This window comes from Cebidichthys violaceus, unplaced genomic scaffold (assembly GCF_023349555.1).
Source record: "Cebidichthys violaceus isolate CVI_PGR_0920_01 unplaced genomic scaffold, fCebVio1.0.p SCAF_8, whole genome shotgun sequence".
Lineage (NCBI taxonomy): Eukaryota > Metazoa > Chordata > Actinopteri > Perciformes > Stichaeidae > Cebidichthys > Cebidichthys violaceus.
In genome coordinates, this window is record NW_027176964.1 from 12394342 (window position 1) to 12401341 (window position 7000).

The window sequence follows — 7000 nt, forward strand, 5'->3', positions numbered from 1 at the left end:
AAGCCAACAAGGACAAAAACACAATCAAATCCACAGCATTTTACATAACACTGAAGTGTGCTGTAGTGCAGTGTGAGTAGTGTGTGAGGAGGTAGTTATGCGCGCTTGGCGATACACCGTAATCCGACACAAGCATACATCCATCTGTGACCTGTGACTCCTTCATAGTACCTAAACCCACCTGACATTTGAATGGTATTTTCGTCCTCCCAGGGACGAGACGTGGACCGCCAGCGAGCAGCACTAAATCGCTTTCAGTAGCGTCGCAATGGGACCGTGACACACGCAGGCAGCAGCAGGAGAGCCGTGCTAATGATTCAAACCTGATAAGAGTGTATGCCCCAGCATGCATCTGTGCGTGCTTGGGTGGCGAGAGTTGGAATCTTCGAGACCTGATTATCACCGTTCCGAAGAGTTGCTGCTAACATCTGTCCATAGCGGCCCCGCTTAAGTTGTGAGGGCTTTCCACGCTGTTGCTGAGACGGAGGATCAGGCCGCATTAAACAGTTCTCTGCAAATGCCTCAAAATGAAAGGACGTAAGCTCATGTATATGCCAAAAAACATGTAAGTGAAGGAACCACTGGATCTTAGAAATCACAAGGATTTTTTGGGGATAAGTGGAAGAAAAGGGGAAACTGGCCCTCGCTGAGCTTTTCCTGTATTAAGCTTCTTAAAAACGCTTCCCCTGAATTGTGATAGTTAACCTTTGACTAAAAGGGGAACATTCGAAGCTGTCCATCGTTAATCCAGATCTCACCAAGTATTCCATCGCAGAATCTCAAAAAGGTCTCACAGACGGGGTTAACAGTTGCCCTGATACACTCGAAAGGGCAGAAGCATATATTTTTGGAGCGAGCACAGTTCCTCCATCTCTCTGCCACTACTGACGGGTGAGGATATCAAACTGCTGGGTTCGTCAGTTCTTTTCTTAGAGAGACAAAATCCAGACTCGACCCTTTTATTCCTCTGCCTGTGTCCCATTTTCCTGGCTGTCAGGCACTTGTCACATGAGCACAATGGCAGGGACGAGGTGGAAAACACATAAACCTACCTATGCAAATCCTTCTCTCAGCCAGTGACTGCGAGCTTTGAGCTGCACTTTTGCTCAGCTTTGATACATCACATTGAAAACTCCTATCTTGACACTCGAGGCTTTAACGTGTGCACTCTCCTCGCTGGCATGTGTAGGAAGTGCTGCCACAACTGTCAGGCCCGGTGTTGGTTGCAAGGTGCCACAATTTCAGGGTTGAGGTTATCGACTCATAAATACTTCATATTTACCACATTTTGTTTTTTTCGCGCAAACACGATGAATGCGCTGCTCTAATTACTGAGGCTATCATGTAAACACCTCAGCTGGGTTATAAAAATCAAAGCAGATAAACATTGCTTGGATTACAAGTCAATCATTCGATGTCGGGGTTATAATTACCAAATTAATGCATCAGAAAGATCAAAAAGTGATCCACATGCAAAACAGTGTTGCTGTACACAACAGCAGCATGGTTGGTGGTGGTGGTGGTGGGCAAAACATTGTTAGTAGAGCAAAAAGGCTTTCATGTTACAACTAATGAATGGAATAAGTTAATCAAAGCAAAAAAAAAACAGCCCACACAAGTGAAAACCTTATTTTGTGGGACTAATAAGGTGTTTCTTGTATGCAACCACACACACCGACGTGACTATCAAACAAATCATAGAGTTATTAGGGAAATTAATGCAAACCCTTTTAACGCCTAATGTTCAAAAGCGTCACACAAAGTGTTAGCTTAGTCTAGCTCTACAGTTGTTAGTAATAAATTGTCACATTTAGCAATTATGCTGTAGCGTGTACACAAAGCAGGTGTATTCTCCCTCATAATCACACGCATGCATATCTGTGCTCGACTGACTTGAAATGTAAATGTGAGGGCAGGCTATTGTGAATATCTGCATAGATATCAGCTTTAGACAGTACTGAGGCTGCTGATTGCTCTGTGTAGGGGGATTAAACAGCTCCTCTCAGTAAATCTAATACCTGCAGCAGTATTTTCTGAGGTCTGAGGTCATTAGAGAGATAAAAAGGAACGGGGGGGTTCTCAAACTCCAGTACTGCTACAGGTGTTTTAATTCTCACTAGATAGATCTGAAGGTTTTGGGAAGGGTAATCAGGAACATCTGTAAATGTACCGCAGACAACTTTCTCAAGGACAGCACAAGAAATTGGGTTGGATAAATAAACTCATACGAGTCATATTTCACTAGAACAGAGCGTTTAGGAAACTGGATAAAATGGAAAGTGGTTTACTCAAATATTGTTTTAAGACAGAACTGTATGGTATACTTCCTGGGCAGCTTTACAGTTTTCTCTTTCATCCTTGTCAGGGGCCTCAGAGCTTGTAATAAATGCAGAGACAGCAGGGAGAGTCGCGTAAATGGCACTTGTGTGGCTAACAATTAGTGTATTCCCAAGCCAGCCACAGGGCCCGATGAGAATTACTCTGCGGTGTAGAGTATCAGGGATCGATACACACGCGGCAGAGGGAAAACCATTAATTCTTATTAATAATGGATTAGCAGGTTATCATTTTCATGAGGCAACACTTAGTGGAAATTTGTCTAATGGCATCAGCACTGGTTGTATTAATGGAACACTTCCATTAAGGCCTTTTTCGGGCCATTAGCAGGCAACTTATTTGCAATTAATTCCATATAAAGCTGCCTCCCCTGCAAGTTATTTACCCCAATAAAGTCAACTGCACTTCAGGCTGTTTGTTTAAACCAATAAACATCATGTTTGCTATCTGCGCTTCTCTTTTACAGCTGAACACCACGCTTTGAGCATTGTGTTATTGTTTTCCCCCCCAAATGACAGTACATGTTAGAATGTATCAGACTGAATTATATGAAGCAGGGTTAGCCTCCCCTTGGTCCATGTATCTAAGGTCAACTTGATTTATTTTTATTATCTCAATTTAAAATGTTATCTCTAATCTGTGAAATTGAGTTCACATTAGAGATAGCAGAGCAGCTGATATTGTGCAATGCACAGCACAGCAGTCCACCAGCTCCTCTACTATAGTTCCGCTCACTGTGAACTAGATAAATACATATTCTGTGTATATAATATACAGATTAAGGTGAGTGAGACATAGTATAAATGTTTTTAGCTCAGATAATCAGGCCTTAATCTTTAGTATAAATGTATAGAGATACAAAGGTTTAGTATTTTCACCTCACATCCTGGTTTCAAACTAGGACCTGTATGGTTGGTGTTTTCTTATTTCCCCACACATTTGAACAGGTTTTTGCTGGATAGTCCAGTTTTGTTGCACTACCCACTCCCACTCATTGACAGTCAGTTCACACTGCATTCACTCGTCATAACAGAAACCCCCCAAAAAAGAAAGAATGATAGCGTAGTGGCGGAAGATTGATGGAGCTTTTAAAGCTTTATCAGAACTTCAGTGAAATCGCAAGAGCAACACCATTCATCATCGCTGAGATACTGTACTCAAGACAAAATATCGAAACCTATAGAAGAGAAAGGGAAAAAGAAAAACATCAAACTTTCAATACCCTGGTGGACCATGAAGACGGGCTTTCTATCAGGCCTTCCAGCCTTCAGTGAATTATTCAAGACAGCGGAGAAGAACAAGAACTCTAAGTGCAATTACCCATCACTCCTCTCCTCCCAGTGTGAGCAGCATTAATGTAATGGCTTTCATCTTCTCAAGCCGATTATAAACGAAGGAGGCATCTCTCAAGTCTGCTCTCTCTCTCTTCTTATCTGTCAGTCAATAAATGACATTTGAAGAAAAAAAACAATGTGCTTTGGTGACCAATGCCTGGAGTGGACATTTAAAATGAGCCTTTTGAATGACATGCGAGGATAAATGCTTCAGTGTGCACTTTTTGATGGCGATGGTGAGGAGATGAGTGTTATTTGTTATCACACAATTGAGAATTACTTGGGGTTAGAGATGGAACGATACAGGATTAAATCACAGGTCACGGGAAAAAAAACAAAAACACTCACAGTAAGTTGATCATGGTGAATTTTCCATTATTGGGATAATCGTGAATATAGTCATGAGTGTCGTGAAAAAAAGCTGTCTAGCTCACTATCATGGTAGAGAAGTGAAAAATAGGTGATTTAAAATTTACAGGAAAAAGAACTACGAACACAATGTTGTTATTTTTTTAGGCATCCTATATTTGTGCAAGGGACCCCATGATTTATGATTACCTGAACTAAGATTGTTTGTTTTTCACTAAAATAGGGTTTTAACAGACATTAGATAAAGCGAGACACTAATGTCTAATGTTATACTTTCGTAAGAATACACTCATTTTGCTGCCCTATTGCATAAGGAAAAATATGCTATTTTAATGAAAAAGATGGTTATACAATGAGGGCAAAGAACACTTATTTTTACAGTTCCTCTTCTTGATGCTAACACCCATAATGCATTGCTGGTTGGAGACTGACCATATCATTATCTGAGTGGATGGTCTGCCACACAATGGCAACAATGCAAATGTGAAATGCTAAATCACTCCTTGTCTCCAATGTCCAGGATGTTAATGAAGTATGTGGCCCTAACCTACAAGACAAGCCAGCTAACGTCTTGGCTGCACAGCTCATCTGCATGAACCCTGAGGCTACATCACCGCCGACGTTCATTTCATTCACTTGATGAAACATTGTCATTTGCCCTCTCATGAAACTAAGCGTTTCTTCCATTCTGAAACTGTGAAGGACTGACTGACTGTGGGTAACACAATACGAAGAAGGAAAAGCACATTCTGAATGCAGCTTGAATATGCAATAAAGCATATAGCATGACATCTTTGTAATGGAAATCCAAGCTACTCTGTAAAGTTGCTGTGGGAATACGAGAGGAGATTCGAGGCAAATGATTCGGGGGGGGTTTGTTAATGCAGCTGGGTGAAGTCCAATGGTCACCTTGGCTCGGACCCTGAAATTAATAGACCAGTGTGGAGAAAATGTTAAGTGTGTTAAGTGATCCCGGGAGGGGGTGGGTTGGGGGGGTTCGCCGCTGAGATGGATCCTAGCTTCTCCCATTTTGGGGTTGGCTCGTCATCCATCACCACGCACCCCCGTGCGACCCCACTAACCTCATTAATTTGCCTCCCCTAGATTAGCCCTCCCTCAGAGACCACAAAGAGCCCCGACCATTGTTCTCATCGACTCACCCACACGGCCCTGAGGTCTCAAGTAATTCAACTTTCCACTAGGCAAAATTGAGGGAGAAATTAAATGATCTTACTGTGGGGACATAGAACAACAGAGAAATGCTGGCTTTACTCCAGCAGGCTCTTTGTTGCATCCCTTATGATTTGGCATCTTTGAAAAGCTAAGGTGACCATTTACACATGGAAAAAGAAAGCTTTATGCTGCAACATGTCCGTTGGCTGATTGGGGTGAGTTGCCTTTAAGTACATCTTGGAGGATGCTCCAACAGTGAACAATACTTGTGCCTGTACATTGCTATATTATGTCCAATTTAATGCCAGCCATCTTGAATTTCCCCAATCTCAACAACAGCTGTATGGGCACAAATCACATCCTCATCAACCCTTCAAAATCTCTGGTAATATTGGATTATTTCAAATCAAAGTAGCAAAACGTTGAGTAAGACTGTAATAGTTAACAATGGGGAATTCACGTGTCTTTTGCCAATACAGCCATCGTTATGAACAAAGACTTTAAATGTCTTTCTCCATCTGTCCTTTTCCGGAAGGACACTTTCTTGTGGTTCTTGTCGTCCTGTGGCATTGCCCAACCCGGGACACAGCAGAGGGTTTGGGTGACTGCCTCTGGCTCTGCTGTTGAGCTCCCTAATTAAACTATTAATCTCACATCATTAACCCCCGACGACCCTTTCCTCAGTCCATTCTGACATTGCTGCACTGGCTTATGAAAACAACGTTCCATCAAATCTCCCCAACCTCTAAAGTGCAGGTTATCTTGCAGGTGTTTTTTTCATACATACACTTCTTTCTCGGAGTGCATTGTTTAGTTCTCCCTCCACTTCGTCCTCTCTCCATGTGCCTGTCTGTAGGATGTGTGTGGACCACAGCTGTGCGCTAACTGCATTACTCTCCAAGTGGCTCTCCAAGGTGGATATGGTTACTTTTAATTAAAAAAGAATCAATTTCTATCCCTGTCAGTTTTTGAACTGGGTGACCATATGGACACTAAAAAATACAATCCAATTTCTAGTCGCCCCCCGTCCCGTCTGGCCACCCCTCTCCAAACCACTTTGGCACTTCAATCACATTAGTCCACTGTAGGAACTTTATAAATTGTCAAATCAATCAATGGCGCTTGTCTTGTGGGTTATTCTTTTAAGATATTGGTATTACCTGTATATTTACCATTATAACTTCTTAGTAGTTTATACATTGGTCAATAAAGAAACACAATAGCTCAAAAAAATCATCCATTAACACTAACAAACTATAATTAATCGATTGGTGGTACGTGGGGGGGACATAAATAAGACCATCAAAGGTTTTGGCATGCGGTTTGACGTAAAAAGTCCCTTTCAACTTATTAAGTTAATTATGGCCCCATTGTAATCCTCCTGCCACTGGGAGGAGTGAAAGCAGCAGGCTTGGACACAAAGGCCTCGGTGGTCTTGTTCACTCACACTAAAAGCCACCCAAGATTATAACGTGAGAGGAACGAGAAGAGACACATACATCAAAAGCTTATTAAAGCCAATGAAATAACTCACAATGGCAGCACTACAAAAAGATAACCATTACATTTATGTGCTGGGTATGTATGCCTTTGAGGCTGACCTTGTGGGCCGGTGGCCTGGTGTGTAGCAGGAGGCCGTTCAGAGAGCCAGTTGATTAGGCCGAGCTCCACGGGGATCGATGAGACGTCTGCGATCAGTACTCAGAGTAATCGCCCCGTATCGCATGCCGACTCAGTGACGATATGAGATGAACGGTGTTACAGGGCTCCTACATTCATATGGCTGC